Source organism: Triticum aestivum, chromosome 7B (genome assembly GCF_018294505.1).
Source record: "Triticum aestivum cultivar Chinese Spring chromosome 7B, IWGSC CS RefSeq v2.1, whole genome shotgun sequence".
NCBI classification, from domain to species: Eukaryota; Viridiplantae; Streptophyta; class Magnoliopsida; order Poales; family Poaceae; genus Triticum; species Triticum aestivum.
Genome location: NC_057813.1, coordinates 587,543,510 through 587,565,623, shown reverse-complemented (window position 1 = coordinate 587,565,623; position 22,114 = coordinate 587,543,510). Strand labels below are relative to the sequence as shown.

Sequence of the window (22,114 nt, the reverse complement as noted above, 5' to 3'; positions counted from 1 at the left end):
TTGCCATTTGCCTCTCGTTTTCCTCTCCCCCACCTCACCCTTGCCGTTTTATTCGCCCTCTCTTTCCCAATCCCCTCTCTTTTCTTTTTGCCCTCTTTTTCCCTCCTCACTTTTGTTTGCCGTTATGTCTGAAATTGGGGAGATTATCATCGATATGGACAATTCTGATGCTCCTGCTGAAGAACCCCCTATCTTGCATACTAAAAAGTTTCGAATCGGTAGTGGTAATATTATTGGAAAAGGGGTTATTCAAGATTTCTTTACTTGTGCCGGTGCTTTACCTTCTATGGTTGGTTCTATTCTTCATAGAACGAGTAGTCTTGCGGATGCTATCGCTATGCTCATAGTTGAGCTTGAAAGACAATTTATGCATATGCATCCTTGCATACAAAGAATTTTCCTGGAATTTTCTAATGTTAAGCATTCTTCTTTTAAGCGCGCTGCTACTACCTTTTTGGCACATGAGTTTAATTTATAATAAAAGAGGTCAAAGAAATCTTTATGCACTATAGGGTGGACGCCGGTCATCCTCCCATAGAGGCGATCCTCTGTGATCAAGAGGAAATTAGGCGTTTTCAATCTTTGGACTATGTTGCTTTTAATGAAAACCTTAGAAAAAAGGTTCCTACCAATGTCCTAGTTGATAGAATTTCCGAACTTAATAATGATTTTGCTCTTCGAAACAATGAGCTAGGATACTTGCTTGAGTATAGGCTCAAGAAATTCTGCCAAAAGAATGCCTATAATGATGAATTAGTTGTGCAATATGAAGGGCCAAAAGAGGAACCCATACCTCCTGAGATTGATCTTGGGGACTTTTGTCCCATTATATTAGCCCTTTTGATTACTTTTGCTTGCCTCAAAGAAAACTTGCTGCTGAACATAGAGAATATGAGATGAGTTTTTGTGATCTATCTTAATATTATGGCACTACTTAGATCTATCCTCGCTTTTATGCCTAGCTAGGGGCGTTAAGCGATAGCGCTAGTTGGGAGGCAACCCAATTTTATCTTTGTTTTTGCTTATGTTTAGTAATAAATTTTGCATCTACCTTATGTTTAGATGTGTTTTCATATTTTAATTAGTGTTTGTGCCAAGTAGAACCTATAGGATAACCTATGGTGATAGTTAATTTGATTCTGCTAAAAAACAGAAACTTTGCACGCACGAAAATTATTTTAGTAATTCACAAAAACATGATTTTGCGTTGATTATTTTTTATGTAGATCAATAGACAAATTTCCCAGGACTTCCTAGTTTGGTAGGATTTTTAGAGTTCCAGAAGTATTCGAGAGTTACAGATTGCTACAGACTGTTCTGTTTTTGACAGATTCTGTTTTTCGTGTGTTGTTTGCTTATTTTGATGCATCTATGGCTAGTATGTAGGGGTATGAACCATAGAGAAGTTGGAATACAGTAGGTTTAACACCAATATAAATAAAGAATGAGTTCATTACAGTACCTTATGTGGTGGTTTTTCTTTCTTGCACTAACAGAGCTTATGAGATTTCCTGTTGAGTTTTGTGTTATGAAGTTTTCAAGTTTTGGGTAAAGATTTGATGGACTATGGACTAAGGAGTCGCAAGAGCCTAAGCTTGGGGATGCCCATGGCACCCCAAGATATTCAAGAATAGCCAAAAGCTTAAGCTTGGTGATATTAGAGTCATGCTAGTTGGGTGATTATGAATTTAAAGAATGCTTGTGTAATTCCTGTAGCATGCACGTATGGTGAACCGCTTTATTTATTGATTGTCTTCCTTATGAGTGGCGGTCGGGGACAAGCGATGGTCTTTTCCTACCAATATATCCCCTTAGGAGCATGCGCGTATTACTTTGTTTTTGATGACTTGTAGGTATTTGCAATAAGTACATTAGTTCTTTATGACTAATGTTGAGTCCATGGATTATACGCACTCTCACCTTCCACCATTGCTAGCCTCTCTTGTGCCGCCCAAATTTCGCCGGTACCATAGACCCACCATATACCTTCCTCTAAACAGCCACCATACCTACCTATTATGGCATTTCCATAGCCATTCTGAGATATATTGCCATGCAACTTTCCACCATTCCGTTCATATGACACGCATCATCATTGTCATATTGCTCTTTGCATGATCATGTAGTTGACATCGTATTTGTGGCCAGGCCACCTTCATAATTTTCATACATGTCGCTCTTGATTCATTGCATATCCCGGTACACCGCCAGAGGCATTCATATAGAGGTATATCTTGAGTTGTAATTTTGAGTTGTAAGTAAATAAAAGTGTGATGATCTTCATTATTAGAGCATTGTCCCAGTAAGGTAAGGATAATGGCGACTATGATTCCCCCACAAGTCGGGATGAGACTTCAGACTTTACAGGAAAAAAGAGAAAAAAGGGGGAGAAAGAAAAATAAAAAAAGAAAGGCCAAAAGAAAAAAAGAAGGAAGAAAAAGAAAAAAAAGAGAAAAAAATGAAATGAGAGAAAAAGAGAGAAGGGACAATGCTACTATCCTTTTTACCACACTTGTGCTTCAAAGTAGCACCATGATCTTCATGATAGAGAGTCTCCCATGTTGTCACTTTCATAAACTAGTGGGAATATTTCATTATAGAACCTGGCTTGTATATTCCAATGATGGGCTTCCTCAAAGTGCCCTAGGTCTTCGTGAGCAAGCGAGTTGGATGAACACCCACTTAGTTTCTTTTGTTGAGCTTTCATACATTTATAGCTCTAGTGCATCCGTTGCATGGCAATCCCTACTCACTCACATTGATATCTATTAATGGGCATCTCCATAGCCCATTGATACGCCTAGTTGATGTGAGACTATCTTCTCCTTTTTGTCTTCTCCACAACCACCATACTATTGCACATATACTGCTATATCCATGGCTCACGCTCATGTATTGCGTGAAAGTTGAAAAAGTTTGAGATTATTAAAGTATGAAACAATTGCTTCACTTATCATCGGGTTTGTGCATGATTAAATACTTTGTGCGATGAAGATAGAGCAACAACTAGACTATATGATTTTGTAGGGATAACTTTCTTTAGCCATGTTATTTTGACAAGACATGATTACTTTGATTAGTATGCTTGAAGTATTACTGTTTCTTATGTCAATATGAACTTTTATTTTGAATCATTTGGATCTGAACATTCATGCCACAATAAAGAAAATTACATTGGGAATTATGCTAGGTAGCATTCCACATCAAAAATTCTGTTTTTATCATTTACCTACTCGAGGATGAGTAGGAATTAAGCTTAGGGATGCTTGATAGGTCTCCAACGTATCTATAGTTTTTGATTGTTCCATGCTATTATATTACCCGTTTCGTATGTTTATGGGCTTTACTTTACACTTTTATATCATTTTTGGGACTAACCTACTAACCGGAGGACCAGCCCGAATTGCTGTTTTTTTGCCTGTTTCTGTGTTTCGAAGAAAAGGAATATCAAACGGAGTCCAAACGGAATGAAACCTTCAGGAGCGATCTTTTTTGAACAAATGTGATCCAGAGGACTTGGAGTGGAAGTCAAAAAACAACCGAGGCAGCAACGAGGGTGCCCACCGTGCCCCTAGGGCTGGGCACGCACCCACCCTCGTGGGCCCCTCGGGCGTCCACCGACCTACTTCTTCCTCCTATATATACCCATGTACCCCGAAAACATCAGAAGCGACCACGAAAAACTATTTACACCTCCGCAACCTTCTGTATCCGTGACATCCCATCTTGGAGCCTTCGTTGGCGCTTCGCCGGAGGGGGAATCGACCATGGAGGGCCTCTGCATCATCTCCAAGGCCTCTTCGATGAGTTGTGAGTAGTTTACCACAGACCTTCGTGTCCATAGTTATTAGCTAGATGGGTTCTTCTCTCTCTTTGAATCATAATACAAAGTTCTCCCCGATCTTCTTGGAGATCTATTCGATGTAACTCTTTTTGCAGTGTGTTTGTCAAGATCCGATGAATTGTCGGTTTATGATCAAGTTTATCTATGAGAAATATTTGAATCTCCTCTGAATTCTTTTACGTATGATTAAGTTATCTTTGCAAGTATCTTCGAATTATCATTTTGATTTGGCCTACTAGATTGATCTTTCTTGCAATGGGAGGACTGCTTAGCTTTGGGTTAAATCCTGCGGTGTCCTTTCCTAGTGACAGCAGGGGCAACAAGGCACGTATTGTATTGTTGCCATCGAGGATAAAAAGATGGGGTTTATATCATATTGCATGAGTTTATCCCTCTACATCATGTCATCTTTCTTAATGCGTTACTATGTTCTTATGAACTTAATACTCTAGATGCATGCTGGATAGCGGTCGATGTGTGGCGTCATAGTAGTAGATGCAGGCAGGAGTCGGTCTACTTGTCACGGACGTTATGCCTATATACATGATCATGCCTAGATAATCTCATAATTATTCGCTTTTCTATCAATTTCTCAACAGTAATTTGTTCACCTACCGTAATAGTTATGCTATCTTGAGAGAAGCCACTAGTGAAACCTATGGCCCTCGGGTCTATCTCTTATCATATAAGATTTCAATCTACTTTTATTTGCATCTTTACTTTTCCAATCTATATCATAAAATACCAAAAATATATTTATCTTGTCATATTATCTCTATCAGATCTCACTATCGCAAGTGGCCTTGAAGGGCTTGACAACCCCTTTATTGCATTGGTTGCGAGTTCTTGTTTGTTTGTGTAGGTGTGTGGGACTTTTGAGGAGCCTCCTACTAGATTGATACCTTGGGTCTCAAAAACTGAGGGAAATACTTACGCTACTATTGCTGCATCACCCTTTCCTCTTCAAGGAAAACGAACACAAGCTCAAGATGTAGCACCCACCCGCCCAAGCTGTTATGGAAAGTGGGTATGGCCATATCTAGTGGGTACAGGGTAGAGGTCAAGAGAGATGGTGTGCACAGACAGGGGCATAAGGAGATGGGAGACAAATCAAATGAGAGGACAAGGATTAATGGAGGGGGCACAGACCAATGTAATCTGATTATACGGGACCTAATTATGCTTAACTCGAACCAAACAAGAACTAATGTATTCATACCCCGCCATCATCAGGTTACTTTATAACGCCGAACCAAACAACTCCTAAAGGGGAGGAGAGACCAATGAAGCAGCGATAGAGGGAGAACTCTGAGGACTAAGGAAGTACAGATATGGTGGAGAGTGGGATGGATAGATCATATATCCCCCCTGTGAGCTCGAGCAGTATACAAGATAGCAATGTCATGACAAACTCTAGCCTACTTTATTGTCAGGTGTGTGATTTCGGTCAACTTTTCTAATACTACAATCTTCTCTTCTTTTTTTGCGTTGGCAGAGAAAATATAGAAAGGCTAGAAATTAATGGTGTTGCTGAGCCATCTGGCCGTGAACTAGGATTTAGTTATGTGCTAGTAACTCCAAAAGCACCTGTCTCCAATTCATCTAATAAGAAGTCGACTGCAGCCAAAGGTACCCATGTTACTGGAATAGATGTTGATCTCCGCAGGTTGAGCATGGATGCCACCAGAGATGTACCATGAAACCAAATCATTTAGTAGCACTATACACATTAACATTGCTAGGGAGTCCGAGGATTGACATGACTTAGGATCATCGACAAAGAATCACTGAGAATATATATGTTGGTCAAATGGTTATTTTTATTGACCGATTTATGAAGATGTTAAATGTCGATCCCTGCAAAACAAGCAATATTGTCTCCATATAAAAAGATGAAATACATAGGTGGCCAAAATGACATTGGCTATGACGGACAAGAAGTGAGATGTACACCCTCATGCGATCGAACATAGATGAAAATATGACGTATTTTTTCTTCTTCAGGAAATACTAACTTTGTACTAAACCAACAGCAATTAATATGGATAGGAAGGAGTAGCTAAGTTCAGATACAACTTGCAGAGGAGAAAAGGACGAACAGAGAAGGGAGATGGGAAAGAGCCTCCAGTCAGGGGCGACACTAGGGATATTCTTGGGTCTTCATGTGAATACCCATGATTTTTACAAAATAGTGTTGATTTTGGCAAAAGAGTGTCAATTTTCGGAAAACAACAATGATTTTGGCAAAATGAATACACATGAATACCCGATTGCAAATTCATGGAGTCGCCACTGCCTCTAGTTGCCTGTCTACTTCGATGCCTATGGCTTCTTTCGTTACAGTAGTTATCCTGCCCCAGTTGGGCTCACGCACTCGCACATTCGCTTCCCATGACTCGTGGGTTCGACCTGGTTAGGTTTCTTTGTCGATGCACTGATGGAGGTGCCGTCCCTGGCATTTATATATATGTGTCATGCCTTTTCCCCCTTCTTTTTACACTGTGTTCACTAATGCTTGCATTGATAATTATTGTTGTAAATACTTTCTTCCTAAATTCGGTGTTCCAGATGAGCAAACTGATATATTAGCAAGGTGGCATCGTATTGCGTGGTGAGGAAGCTTTCAAGTGAGCAAGCAACATCAGGAATTATGGTTGATGAAATTCTATTAAGTAAGTTTGCACGTGGACAATGGATGTCTTTCCAGCAGCTTTAGCAACAAACTAAAGAGAAATGTCAGGAAATCTGGGTCAGACAAGTTCAGTCGCTTTCTGCTATAGATGGTGATGACAATGGCAGTGATACATATGTCCATAGCTATTTGGACTCATTTATTGGTGATAACAATGGAGTAATAACTGAACTGGCAACTCCGTAGAAGACAAACATGTGCCAACAGCTTCGCGGCGTGACACTACACCTGACAAAGATGGCGTCTGAAATTTCCAATGCATGGATGGCGCGTCCGTCAATGACAAAGATAGTTATTTTTTGTGAATAATGACAAAGAGAGTTAGTGTTTAATTCGCAAAAAACGACCTATACACCGATTAATATGGTCTAGAAACTCCCGGAGGAATCCTAGGACCACGACCATGTATTACTGGAATTAGGATCAAGCTGAATGTTTTGAATAATAACCTCCTAAAGGTCAAGGAACTGAACAAACTTTTTAATGTTGAGGGGCTTCTCATGCCATGGATCCAACGAGCATTTGTGAGAACTTCAGTAATGGTGCGCTGACATGGTTACAAACTCCAGAGATAGCAAACTTGTTGTATGACATGCCTCCTTTTGCTACCATCATTGTCAAGTTTTTTCATTTTACCGCCTCGCACCGACCAGGTATTTCTTCGTGGCATGTAAGAGTATTTTTTATAAAATATAGCAAGTGTACTAACAATTCATGTCAAGAGAAAAGAGTTTATTTTACAAACAATATACTTGACAAACCTAGATCGGAAATGATAAGAACAATGATTGTTTGCGTTCCTGGGGTGCATGCACCTTCCCTTTACCATCGCACAAGAGAACATCGGACCAACAAAATTATTATGTTGCCTCACATATAAACATAAAATTATTCCATATAACTCCTTTGATGGTTAGGTCAATTTAAGTACAAGGGATGCATGTTTGTTGCAAGCAAAAGTTTTCATAGTGTAGCTTTAGGTAAATAAGCGAATACTCTCTTCATAATTTGTTGTCATCCATGCCATTTTATTTGACAACTAACACTAGGTGATACCAAGCTCAAAGTATCACATCTTATCTCATACAACCTCCAGGACCACCATAAAAGCATGCAGCATGATCAATATGGGTGATAGCGTGGCATTTTCTATCAGTAACAAACATGGGCAGGTCTTCCTTGATTGGGCTGCTATTTCCATCCTGGTCAATGAATCTAATGTCTGTGAATGATGCGGCGCGACCCTTACCACCATTTGGGAGGGCACCACTGCCCATTGGAGGAGTTGGAAGTGCTTTTTTAGCTTGAACAAATGCACCAAATTGCATTATGTCTGCCTTTTCTGCTAAGTAGCTGAACAACGACCTTGGGAAGTATCCCACGCCTGTAGGGCTTTTATTGAAGCCATAATACACCCACCAATCTCCACTTTTTTTGTCCTGAAATTGATTAGGATTTAGACAAAACTCCTTCACTTTTAATTTATACGTTTGACATATGTTATGATCAATCAACTATTAGGTTGTAAAAAAATGATACACCCTTATCGACCATGTAGCCGGATTTTTGTAAAGGGAATAGCATGGCTATGAAATGCATACAAAAAGTATGAAAATCATACCTTTAGCACCCTCAGAGTGATACTTTGTCTAGGTCCATCAGGGATATTAGAAAACGGATGTATAGCATCACCCGGAGCTATAACAGCGCCATCTACCCGTATGTAACCAGGGCAATCCATGTTATAGCAGCCGGTTGCATCATAATTATTTCTCTGTTGCATACATTGTCTTTGTGTGTGGGTTAGAAAATTTCTGTGTATGTTTCTTATTAGAGTAAGATCACTTTTATTGTGGGAAAGAGTAATTTTCAAAGCATAAATATCACAATACCGTCCAGCGGGTGTAGAAGTGAGGATGTCAGTCGCCATAGCGATTTGGATTAATCTGTTCAACAAAGGGTACGCATAAAATAAACATTGCCTCACATTAATAGGTCAAGAAGGGGAAGATGTGAGAAAGTAACCAATAAATGGAAAACAAATGAATTGGTTTGCCATTTACACAATCACAAGTCATGGTTTATGATTGCTGACATTTGTCTCATGAACTGTAGTGATCCCACAATTTACAAAATTTGAAATTCATATTTAAAAATTTCATTAAATGTAGAAATAGTTCCACATGTAGATGTTCCTAGAGTATCTATAAACTTTTGTCCACAAACTTTTTGTCTGTGAGCTACACGTAGAAGACAAACATATGGATGAAATGCTTTGTTGATGAAATTTGGCAGAAGGTTAACATCTAAACATACATGTGGTTATAAATTGTTTTGAGTTTCTGGTAACTTTGCACATGCCCAACTTTATTTTTAGCTATTATATAACACTTGAGAGAAAAAGAACACAAGTTTCCTACTTTTCAATGGGCAAAATTTAGCCTGCAAATAAATATCATTAAGTATTTTTTTGTAATGCACATTTAATTTGATCACAAGGATGTCTAGGACATTTGGCAAGTCGAAACGATGTATTTATGTTGAATATTGTAATATCATAATTGAAGCCATTGAGTAATGCCCAATTTATTATTCAAATTGAGAGGGTATGTGCATGGGAAGAAAAATAATGCTTACATGCCAGCCAACTTGAATCGCATTATAGCTTGATTTTTTACCATCTCCGGCATGATTAATCCAAAAAGTAGTCGAACTCAACTGGCCATGTTTTAGTTCATGGCCATACACATCCATGGTGGCATGTAAGCCATAATAGTTGTCATTGGGACCTCCAGAATGTGTTAGGTGTGCCACAAACTGCAAGATGGAAGCAATCAAATAAACAACACAAAACCTAGAGAAGTAGGTATTGTAGAAATGCATAATGATTAACCAAAAACAATTCTAGAATTCAAGGTAGCTCATCGTTGTCTAGCTACAAACAATGGCGTGCTAACATAATAGTTCACAAGGTACATACTGTTTGGTTTTGTAGTAAAATTCCCAAGTGAAGATGCCTAAAAGAAATTAGTAAAAGTAATTGAATAGCTTGATCGATCTATTACATGGGGTCTAGGCACCGCTAGGCCTACTAATTTAGTCCTTCCCACAATAACATTTCAACAATATGCCTTTTGTGTTCATTCTCATGTATCTTTTTTTATCTCCAAAGGCACTTGTTATATGTTCACAAGGAAAGTTATGTAAGATCTTTCTCAAAATTTAACTACTTTTTAGCAACATTTATTGTTACATATATAACTTTGTCCAAGTTTTATCAAAAATGTGTTTCTATCAGTGTCAAGTGATGATATAAAAATATTATTTCATAAGTCATCCTACATATGGTCTTCTATTTACATTATTAACAAAAAGGTCTAAATAAACAAATATGTAGGAATGACATACCACACTATTTACAATGCCCAACAAAATATGATAAATTTTCTTGAAGTGTATGTTCGCAGAATGCACATTCCAAAAATGTAGATTAATAAGTAAAGAGGAATATAAGCTAGTACTTTTATCGACATAGGTTAACATTATAGCATTGTAGATGAATATGATTATTTATTAGTATCTATACATTCTATGTGTATACAGAGTACACCTGTTATCAAATGGAAAAAATACAAGTCTCTTTTATAATTGAATAGTACTCCCTCCATTTTGAATTATATTATGTTCTAACTTTTTTCTAAATCAGATGTATATAGACATGTTTTAGTGCGTTTGTTCTCCCATTTCAGTTTGTATGTAGTCCATATTGAAGTACCCAAAACATCTTATATAGTGAATGGAGGGAGTGGAATTGTTAATAATAAAAAATCGGTAATTTAGTTTTCATAGTAAAGCTTTGTGAAGTTAGGAATATCCAAAACATATGTGAAATTAAGAAAACAAATAATTCATGTTAACAATTTAGTGTCATATGCACTATGTGAAGTAAAAAATACCTAAATGCCAAAATAAAACTTATATTAAAATGAATATTTAAATTTATATGTGAAACTAAGCCTAGGAAAAAATATGGAACAAAAGAAACATACAATTATTAATTATTTTTATTCTATAATATGTGATATGTAGAGATTAATGACCAATGTTAACATGATATGCTATGAAAGTATCAATATGAATGGATTGATTAGACGAATAGATAGTCATCATGTTCCCCGTTAGTTAAAAAAGGACATAGTACAATAACATATGTGAAGGCATGCATCGATCATAGGTCACTAATCACTAGATGCAAGAAAGAGGTTGTTGATTGAGAAGAATTAAAGCTTAGAGGACCATATGCATGTTATGGATGATACTAGTGGAAGATGCAGTAGATCAACACCAGTATGAGATTTGTGCAAGGGAGCATATCACAGAAAGGAAGCATAATAATGGTGTGGGTACAAAAACAAGGGCCTATTGGGAACAAACGAGCTTTGCATGGAAATACACTGTTACAATTCTATGGACAACCCTATTCATGCCTTCTTTCTTAAGAATGATGAGAGCTTTTGTTTAGTTAGCATTATGAAAATCATGTTTTATTTTAAGCATCAAGAAACCTCATGCAATGATAGTCCGACCATAGTTTTGATACAAAAGAAACACCCGAATGCCAATGAAAGGAGTAACTAAGTGTGCCTAGTATCATAGGATAATAGTTGCCGACTTCAACTTTTTATGAGGCTGAATATGAGCTTTCATGTCATGAAACAAATATTTAAAAGTTATACAACATCTTATCCATGGTTTGGATTATCTCTCTACTAAAGTAATCCCTAATCTCAAATTACATGTATCTTGTTAGTTTTTGTGGTTTTACTTGTGTAGGATACAACAAGCCATGACATATCAATCGTGTGTTTTTTCACCCATTTATAACATGATTTGGCTTAGTTATCATGGTTTGCTTAGTGTGGCAAATGTATCTTATTAGTTTTACATCTATGTGTTCCAGAGAGAACTTAACATTTGATAGCAAAGACCCACATGTCAAGTAAAATTATCCATTTGTGTTTTCTAAAACAATTGATATTCACATGATAACAAGGTTGAGTTAAAAGAGTGTGAAACAATATTTTTGCAATCATCAATGAATATTCATTAATAACTATATAAGTCAAAATTTAGAGGTAATTAGATTAAGTAAAGATAACATCCACGCAAAAAGAAAAGATTAAGGATAGCATGTGTGGAAGCATCTCCATGCATTATATCACATAATTAAATAACACAAGCGTAATACAAGGTGGGATGGGAGTGAAAAAATGTAAGGTATTGGTACTTGTTACAAACATTTCTATTTATTATTAGTGGAAATATTGCCACATATTGATATGGGAAGTGGCAGAGTAAAATCTAAAAATCGACATGAAACACAATTGTGTTTCATGACGAGCTAGAGTCCGCAATAAGTCCAACCTTCTATTGTCCAATAATTGATCGTTACCGATAAGTTGGTGCACTTACGAAAATATTTAAGCAAAACTCCAATAATATTTCCTCGGGATGTATGTATTGGACACAAAAGGTTTCTTTATTTTGAATGATAATTTACCATAATTACAAAGAAAAAATGATGTAACTATGTTTTTTGATGTGGAATAACTGGCCAAAAGCAGTGGCATCAAAATTTTCATAGGGGGTATTTTCTTCAAAAAATTAATAGTTTAAAATGTATATAAATGTCAAAAAATACCTCAAAGTTAACACAATAATTGCGTAAAGAACATAAGGAACTATCATTTTCTATGGTGAAACATTTAACGAACAATTGTTGGTGGTACTAAATAGCTTAAAACAATGTCATCAAACTTTTAACAAGGTGTATTTTTGCTTCCAATATTTTATAGTTTAAAAGGTGTATAAATTTCACTGCATGTCTGAAAGTTAGCGTAGTAAATATATTATACAAATTGAAAGAAAGGAACCAACAAATCCATCCATGCTAATGTTCGGATCATTATGCTCGTTTTCCAAAATAACACGATTTTTGTATAAAACAATACTACCTATATGCAATGGGGAAGCTCAAACACGTGATATCTGTGTGGTGATAAAAATAAGTATGCAAATATCTTCAAATGCAGACATATTTCCTTAATTTATTAAATTGGCAAAGATAAATAGGATGACTATAAAGGCTACTTAGACTAAAATATCATTCATCTCACTTTGATGGCAAGTAGGTTAGCATCATATTATGAACATATTATTTCACAATATCTATTCGGCTTGGTGGGTGTTATTGTTGCCCTTTCTTGGGTGAAATCCTCAAATAAGCAGTTATCTAGTACATACGGATATTCATAGTTGCCTATCGACATAATATCATGACATTTGCCCAAACCTGATATGTTACCAACTAGTGTCGTTGTTATTTAAATCATCTAGCATTCATATTGGTGAACATGTCAAAATAGTTGCAGTGCAACATCATACTAAGTCATATGCCACTCTATACATGTAAGTATGCTTTCCAACGTGAATTCCGTAATTAATCATATATTCCTGAAAATGGCATGCCACGTTGCTTATTTTAGATTTAAATCACTATATATTGGGTCACTACACCTAAAAAGTGTACTATTTGATAATCATGGATAAAATATTTAAGTAAAACGAGTGAAGATAAGAAAGTATAACTCACATAGGGATCATCCCATAAACTAGAACCTTGTCCAGAAGTTATTACTTCAGTGGAGTTTGACTTCAAAGTTTTGCGAATTTGTTTGGCTGGACCATGGACCAAATCTTTGGCCAATGAATCATTTTCCTTCAAGTAAAAATGTAAATGTATGTGAAGAGGGGAAAAACTTATGTAAAGTATCTTTTGTAGAATCGAGAACTTGAAGCTAATGTTTATTTTGTAGTAGCTAAACATTGTAGCCATAGCAATAGTAGACATGCTAACCACTTTGAAAATTTACTCTAACATAGTATGTTGATTATTTTACTCCCATGATTTTCTTGGAATCCAACTATTACAAGAGGAGTGTACACGGTCCAGTAATGTATATAGTCCTTCCAACATAGATATGTGTTTGTGTTGGTCCTACCATGTAATTATTTAGTATTCTTAACTTATGGGTCCATTCTTGTTATGCACGGTTATTATGAACCATGGTGTCTTTTGGAATAAATATAACTCATCAAAAGGCCAAGAATGGTGGGGAATTCCTCAAAAAAAGAATGGTGGGGAAAGTAACCCACTAATCCATCTCACTCACGTGTAATATTTATATACAATAATGTATATCACAATATATAATATGATTACCTCTTGAATGGTATGGAAGAACCGAACACCTCTAGTTTGAAGAGCATGATAAAAGAAACATAAAGAAATTGCTCGTCGAAGTAAACTAAGCCTATGCATATTGATATGAATAGATGAATATCACTATGGGCAACCAGAACTATATATAGACCATATGTATGTGTCTTTCTCTAGTACGTGGCAAGCTAAACCATACTCTATTAACTGAATATTGTGCAAATCTTTATTTAATGCACACAAAATATTGTAATTAATGTCATATATTTTGTGTGTATTAAATAAATATGCAATATATTTTGCGCATTAAATAAAGATTTGTGTGATATTTAATTAGTTTTGTGTGGATTAGCATGACACGTACTAGAGAAAGATTTACATCTTATAGAAATAAATATCATGTTGTTTAATTACATTAAAGAAATGTAATAGAGTGCTTAATAAATGATTTTGCACAAATTTTAAGAATCTTAATTTAATGCTTAACAATTTTTTTGCGCCAATATTAATGAGCATGATAAAAGAAACATAAGGCAATAGGTCGTCGAAGTAGATTAAGCCTATACATATTGATATGTAATAAATGATGATCACTATGGGCAACCAGAACTGTATATAGACCATATGTTTGTGTCTTTCTCTAGTACATGTCAAGCTAAACCATATAAAATTAACTGAATATTGTGCAAATCTTTATTTCATGCACACAAAATATTTTCATTAATGTCATATATTTTTTTGCACATTAAATAAATATGCAATATTTTTTGCGCATTAAAACTAAAGATTTGCATGATATTCAATTAGTATTGTATGGATTAGCCTAACATGTACTAGAGAAAGATTTAAATCTTATAGAAATAAATATCATATGGTTTAATGACATTAAAGAAATGTAATAGAATGCTTAAGAGATTATTTTGCACCAGTATTAATAAGGTATATGCCACAATTAAATGCTACTTGCATGAAAATATTCACAACCATCTCCGTTAGACAGACACATGGTCTGTATATATAGTTATGGTTGCCACCGGTGCTAGGTTGGCCCACTTCAGATGCACCATAGGCGAATGCGTTGTCGAGAGGTCCTATGTGACGCACCAGCGTCAAATTTTCGCCGTTCCACATAATACCACCAGACTGGGCCGAACCATGTAGCAACCATGCTTAACGAGTGCTCCACCCTAGCTTTTTTGTCTCATTATATATTTTTCGTATTTAATTGTGGTTTTCTAGATGAAAGCTATTTTTTTAGAAAGTCAATTCAAAAATAAAAACACGAACATATTTTAAGTTTTTGAAGGTTTTTGTAAAACAATGTTAACATTTTTTTGAAATGTTTGAGCAGTTTTTAATGCAGAATTTTTAAAAGTATAAGTGTTTTTTATTTATTTTTAAAGATGTGAGAATATTTTTTAGATGCAAAATTTTAAATATTTTAGACATTTTCTTGAAATCAAAACATCTGTAAATACAAACATTTTAGAAATCCAGATTTTTTGAAATTTATTTTAAAAACAAGAAAATGAAAACATAAACTTGGTAAATATAAATAATCTGGTGAAACCTTCTAGAAGGTTCCCAAAACCGGATTTTGTAGCTAACTAAATTAGCTAAATGGGTAGGTCCATCCCATGTTACATTCATTGCCTCCTTACGCGAAAGGCTGACATTTTATTGCTTAATGCTACCAATAGAAATCGTGGGCACTATAACTAGAAGGATAGAGATGGAACTAAAGGGGGTAAATAGGGACAACTACAAAAATTTCACTAATTAGTAGCAAGTTTAGGCTATGCAGAATGTAAAGGCATGCATAAACACTTCGTTATGATGGTATAAACAATCATGTATGATGAATGCAATCTCAAATGACAAAGGTAAATGAAAAGTAAAGAGGTAGTGTTACGCATAACCGAAGCATGCATAAACAAGGCGATGTTCACTACCTTGGAGAGAAGCTATCATCATTGGAGAGATGGGTGTTACACACAAACACCACGAGGGCTCGCTCACCCAATTCATGATAGTAAAACTGCACCTAAACCTTGCCCTCTCACGCCGTCAGACGTCTGGACTGTCCATTTTCTTGATCAAACTGTTTCCGACCATTCGATCTAATCTTGGAACCACGTTTCTCCTTAGTGAGCTAACTGTCTTAAGAGGAGGCTACTCCGGTGGCCAAAACACAACATGCTCATTGATTAGACTAATTGGGCCTGAGGGACCGGCCCATTAGGTAGCGAGGGATGAGGGGTAGGGTGTGTGTGTGTTCCTTCATAGGGTGAGTGTACGCGCGTGTATATGAGTGCTTGTGTGTGTGCTGTGTTAAAAAAATCAAGATGTGAAGGCGGCAGTTCGAGCACGACTTCCTTCTCCCCCATCTACGGTGAAGATGACACCAACAATCGGAACCCCGAGATGACCCCCTTCGCTCCTCTGCACCGAGCCGCATGCAAACCCTAGCCGTTGGACCGCGCTGCACCGGCGATCCTCTCAGCAACGCGCGGCTCTGCGATTACTCCACTTGTGGCCTCAACGGAGCACCGGAGTATCGATACAATCAATAATGGTGGTGGATGCATGTTACTATCCGGCGATGGTGAATGTGTGTTACAATACCATCGCCTCCTCTGTTCATGCCGCGATGTTCCTATATATGTTCTTCTTGGTTAATTTGATGTTATGTCTTCTTCCGTGGTGCAGATCTTTTGTACCACTGCGCCCCTCCTTCCACATGGTTCATATTCCATCTAATGATGTTCTTGCTTCTCTCCAAAATTGTTGCTGGTGCTGTTAGTCAAATTGTTTGGAGTGCCTTCACGTCTTCCTCCGCCTCAATCCGCCCCTTTAGAAGTCAGCACTCAGCAGTTTTCATAGCACTAGACCTTCATCTCCTGCTGGAGTTGATGTGGTGGTTCATGTTCTTTTGTTCTTGGAGCATGCAGTTCATGTAGAGGGGCTATCATGTGTAAATGGTGTGTGCACCTATCTAAGGTAAGATTTCTTTGAAGTAAGATTATGCAGTGCCATATAATCGGTTATCATTGATATAAAAACTGCATGATATAGTTGAAAATTTAGACTTTTTCTGGCTATAATATATTTCTCTATTCAAATAAATATGTGACTTGGATGTTACTGATTACTCATGGGGCGATTTAATGGCATTTTAGGCAAACATAACATGACTATCAAAATGGGCACTGTCTGATCAATAGCTTTTTTACCGGAGGTTCACAAGCGTAGATTTCTCTCCCTCTTACAGTTATATGAAATGAGTTGTTAACGGATAAATCCTAGGTCCATATTACTTTCCTCTATTTATCTTCCAACGAATCATTTTTGTTCACATTGAAGATGTGCGCTTCACCTTCGTAATGTGTATTCTTATATCCGATCAACTTGAGTGTGTTATTACAAGTTTTAGACTTGCAGTATGTATGAAAGTGATTTATAGTTCTCTGGTACCAGATCCATCTCTTGTCTGGCTTTGCGGATATTTCCTGCAAGTGATTGTATTAACTTCTATTATAGTATGTATTACTGTATAAGATCGGAGTACAACAAATTTGTAACTTATATTGAGCAATAGTTATTTAATTCACATAATCATGTAAAGAGAATGTAACATCTCATGTTTAGGCTCTTCATCAGTGGAGATGTTACATAGCTCGCTAATAACAGTAGAGCACTGTTTATGTACTGCCAAATAAGGCTTAGATTGAAATAGATATTACTAATTTCTTTGGATTGTTATTCTGCAAAATTTGATGAATTGACTTGGTTAAATTTTGTGAACCATCTTAAAACCACTTCAGATTTATGAAGAATTTTGAAACAAAAACATCTATATGTTCTAGTCAAGTTTGATCTAATCCAGGTCATCTATGGAATTGAACTGAAAATCCAGTGTCAAGTCAGTTAGGCTCAATTCTGTGGAGACCCCCTTTTCCTTTGTCCTGTTGTTAAAACTGATGTTGAGTATTTTGTGGCTTTTCTTGGTAAGTTTTGTATTTGTTCAGTAAAGGATGAATCACATATATAGAAATAATGTTGTGGAGCAACTTCTACTTTGTCGGGCATGTTGCAGAAACATTTTGCTTAGTTGAATTTAAAATTATGTTTGTTTTAATTTCGATCTGAATTAGTTGTACAACTGAGTTTGCAACTTGACTTCGCTTATTTGAAGCCCTGCTATGCACTCCATAACTAATGGGTGTACTTTCTAGAGGGCCAATGGTCCTTTTTTTGCAAATGGCACTTCTTGTGAAGTTTCCTCCACTCATCACACATGTTCTGGTTCATGCGCTCATATATTTGAAGAGATTTGAATATGTATACATATATTTCATTTTTTAAGTGAACAATATTTGTTTCCTTTTGCATCAAGTGTTAGTGACAGGCCACATGACCTCCACGGGCTACTTTTCCACACAAATGTTATGTAAGTTTTCACTTTGAGAAAGAGGTAATGACTGTAGTTACACCATTGATGCACCATTGCATTGTCATAATCTCTTTCTACTGAGTGTACTGTGAACCTGTGATGGATACACAAAGAAGATAATGGCCTACCCTTTATAAACAGAAATGATAATTATTGCCATGAAGTATATGTAAGGAATAGGAATAATTCCATAATAATGATGCGGTTCACCTACAGTTTTACTACCCATTCAGTGCTGGCATTTATGCACTTATAAACCAACGTTCCTCTCCTCTCCCAACTCTCCACCTTACTCTCTAATTATGTATATAAAAAATTACTCAAATACGATTTGGTCCAACGGAAACATAGCCCTGAATGCCAACAAAGCAACTTACACTTGATTACGGTAACTTTTAACCAACAAAGCGCACGTACAATAGACAATATGCAACAAAATTCACAATCAGTTATTTATCTTCTTCCAAAAGATTGCAGAATTCAAGGGAGAAAATTTATAACACATTTAAAATATATAATCGTACCTATGACGGAGACCACTTAATAGAAGAAGTTTAAATGGAGAATGTAACCATTGACTACAACAAGATCTAACCTATAAAGGATGAAGGGGTTGCTAGGAAAGCTCGCGCCATCCACGTGTCGCTATGAATAGTGCGCATAGTGGCAAGAAATACCAAATGATATTATAGATAGAGAGCAAGTAACGTACTAACATACCTGTACATAGGGCATGTTCTGATCTCCTTTGGCTTTATCGTATCAGATTTCAGATGTGAAGCCGTTCTCGAACGGTTTTTCTAGTAGAAGCTAGATTAGAAAAGCTCAGCCCGCTCGTAGTGTAAAAATGCGAAGTTCGATCAGCCTAACTCCACAAAAACGAGAAAGGGAAGTTGTCCATATTTACAACCAAACTACCCCGCTAAATAAAACACTTCAACCTCTCTCCCTCAAATCATTACGCTCAAGCAGGCACCTCTCCTCTGTCACTCGACATAAACTCTCCAGTAGCCGCTACCCCCCCCCCACCGAGCCTAGCTCCACCCATTCTTTGTTCGACGCTCTCCTCCGCCGCTAGATCCAGAATCTACAGGGCCATCCCGTCGGTTCCCGTCCAGAACATCACCCCGGAGCAGCATCCCCGCTGGCACCCGACACTACACACCCACCGGCTGCAGACCCGACCCCAATGACGGTTCTGCCATCGATGGACCCTGATACATGTCCAACGTATCTATAATCATTACAAAAATAGGACACATCCATGACATTTTGGCCCGAACGATTTTTTTTTCTATCAAGCTTATGACACTTCTATGACGATAATTGTGACAAAAACACATATCATCGTATATGTGGTGGGCTACTACTTCCATGACAAAAAATATGACAGAAAATGGGCTTTTCGTCCTGGCCGGGCCGGAGACGCACCTGCATGACATTCTTTGGGCCGTCCATGACGGAAAAAATTATGCTAGAAGTGAGGGCGAGGAAAATATCAGGGAGTTCTCAACTACGGTGGGTGGTCGGGATCGAGCGATGCACTGTGGTTTGCGCGTTTCTCTTGTGTATGCGCGTGTGTGTGAGTCGTTTGCTAACGGAACACGAGGGATCACACTAGCTACATTACGGAACCCGAGCGATCGATCCCTTGGTTGTTAACTAAACCCGAGCGATTCATTCACTACTGCTACTAACTAAACCCGAGCGATCGATCACTGCTGCTGCTTACTGAAGCCAAGCGAGCCCCCGTGCGAGACATAGCCAGCCGGTGTTGGGTTTCCTCTCGATGAACAGTGACTGTTGCTACCGTGCGCGCGATACGTAGAACGAGTCGAGACGTGGTGAGTCGAGTCGATTGGTTGGTTGTGGATGAACAGTTCCCGCTGGGGGTTGGATGAAAAGGACCCTGTGGTAGTAGGCGGTTGCCGCTGGATGAACGGGACCCTGAGGAGGCCGACGCACCCCGGCTGGTTGGGGGTGGATGAACAGGACCCCGTGGAGGCTGGATGAACAGTAGCCGGTGGAGGCTGGATGCATGAACAGTAGTTGGTGGATGCTACCTATTGACCACTGCGTTGGATTTCCCCGAAGAGGAGAGGATGATGCAGCAAAGTAGCGTAAGTATTTCCCTCAGTTTTTGAGAACCAAGGTATCAATCCAGTAGGAGACCACACACAATTCCCTCGTACCTACACAAAATGATAGCTACTCCAACCAACGCGATTAGGGGTTGTCAATCCCTTCACGGTCACTTGCGAGGGTGAGATCTGATAGAGATGATAAATAATATTTTTGGTATTTTTGATATAGAGATGCAAAGTGAAAAGTAAAAGGCAAAGTAAAAACAAGGCAAATAATAAAGTGATAGAGATTGATATGATGAGAATAGACCCGGGGGCCATAGGTTTACTAGTGGCTTCTCTCAAGAGCCTAAGTATTCTACGGTGGTGAACAAATTACTGTTGAGCAATTGACATAATTGAGCATAGTTATGAGTATATCTAGGTATGATCATGTATATAGGCATCACGTCCGAGACAAGTAGATCGAAATGATTCTGCATCTACTACTATTTTTCCACTCATCGACCGCTATCCAGCATGCATCTAGAGTATTAAGTTAAAAACAGAGTAACACCTTAAGCAAGATGACATGATGTAGAGGGATAAATTCATGCAATATGATAAAAAACCATATTGTTATCATCGATGGCAACAATACAATACGTGCCTTGCTGCCCCTGCTGTCACTGGGAAAGGACAATGCAAGATTGAACCCAAAGCTAAACACTTCTCCCATTGCAAGAACTACCAATCTAGCTGGCCAAACCAAATGGATAATTAGAAGAGACTTACAAAGATAACTCAATCATACATAAAAGAATTTAGAGAAGATCCAAATATTATTCATAGATAAGCTGGATCATAAACCCACAATTCATTGGTCTCAACAAACACACCGCAAAAAGAAGATTACATCGAATAGATCTCCACGAGAGAGGGGGAGAACATTGTATTGAGATCCAAAAAGAGAGAAGAAGCCATCTAGCTACTAGCTATGGACCCGAAGGTCTGAAGTAAACTACTCACACTTCATCGGAGAGGCTATGGTGTTGATGTAGAAGCCCTCCGTGGTAGATGCCCCCTCCGGCGGAGCACCAGAACAGGCCCCAAGATGGGATCTCGTGGATACAAAAAGTTGCGGCGGTGGAATTAGGTTTTTGTCTCCGTATCTGATCGTTTGGGGATACGCAGGTATATATAGGAGGAAGGAGTACGTTGGTGGAGCAAAAGGGGGCCCACGAGGTAGGGGGCGCGCCCTAGGAGGGGCGCCCCCACCCTCGTGACCTCCTCGGTTGTTCCTTGGAGTAGGGTCCAAGTCTCCCGGATCACGTTCGGTGATAAAATCACGTTTCCGAAGATTTCAGTCCGTTTGGACTCCATTTGATATTCTGTTTCTTTGAAACACTAAAATAGGCAAAAAAAACAGGAATTCTGGGCTGGGCCTCCGATTAATAGGTTAGTCCCAAAAATAATATAAAAGTGGAAAATAAAACCCATTATAGTCCAAAACAGTAGATAATGTAGCATGGAGCAATCAAAAATTATAGATACGTTGGAGATGTATCAGGCATCCCCAAGCTTAATTCTTGCTCGTCCTCGAGTAGGTAAATGATAAAAAAAGAATTTTTGATGCGGAGTGATACTTTGGCATAATTTCAATGTAAATATTCTTAATTGTGGCATGAATATTCAGATCCGAAAGATTCAAGACAAAATTTCATATTGACATAAAAAATAATAGTACTTCAAGCATACTAATCAAAGCAATCATGTCTTCTCA

At 37.7% G+C, this 22,114-nt stretch overlaps 1 long non-coding RNA gene across 1 annotated transcript; it reads right to left on the bottom strand.

The window, feature by feature from the left end:
• Window positions 1-8,425: 8,425 nt before the first annotated feature.
• Window positions 8,426-13,249, bottom strand: LOC123156478 (uncharacterized). The gene is made up of 3 exons (XR_006478170.1): window positions 13,189-13,249; window positions 9,174-9,353; window positions 8,426-8,482 (listed from the first exon to the last, which is right to left on the bottom strand). It is a non-coding gene; the product is annotated as an uncharacterized lncRNA (long non-coding RNA).
• Between the last annotated feature and the right edge of the window lie 8,865 nt (window positions 13,250-22,114).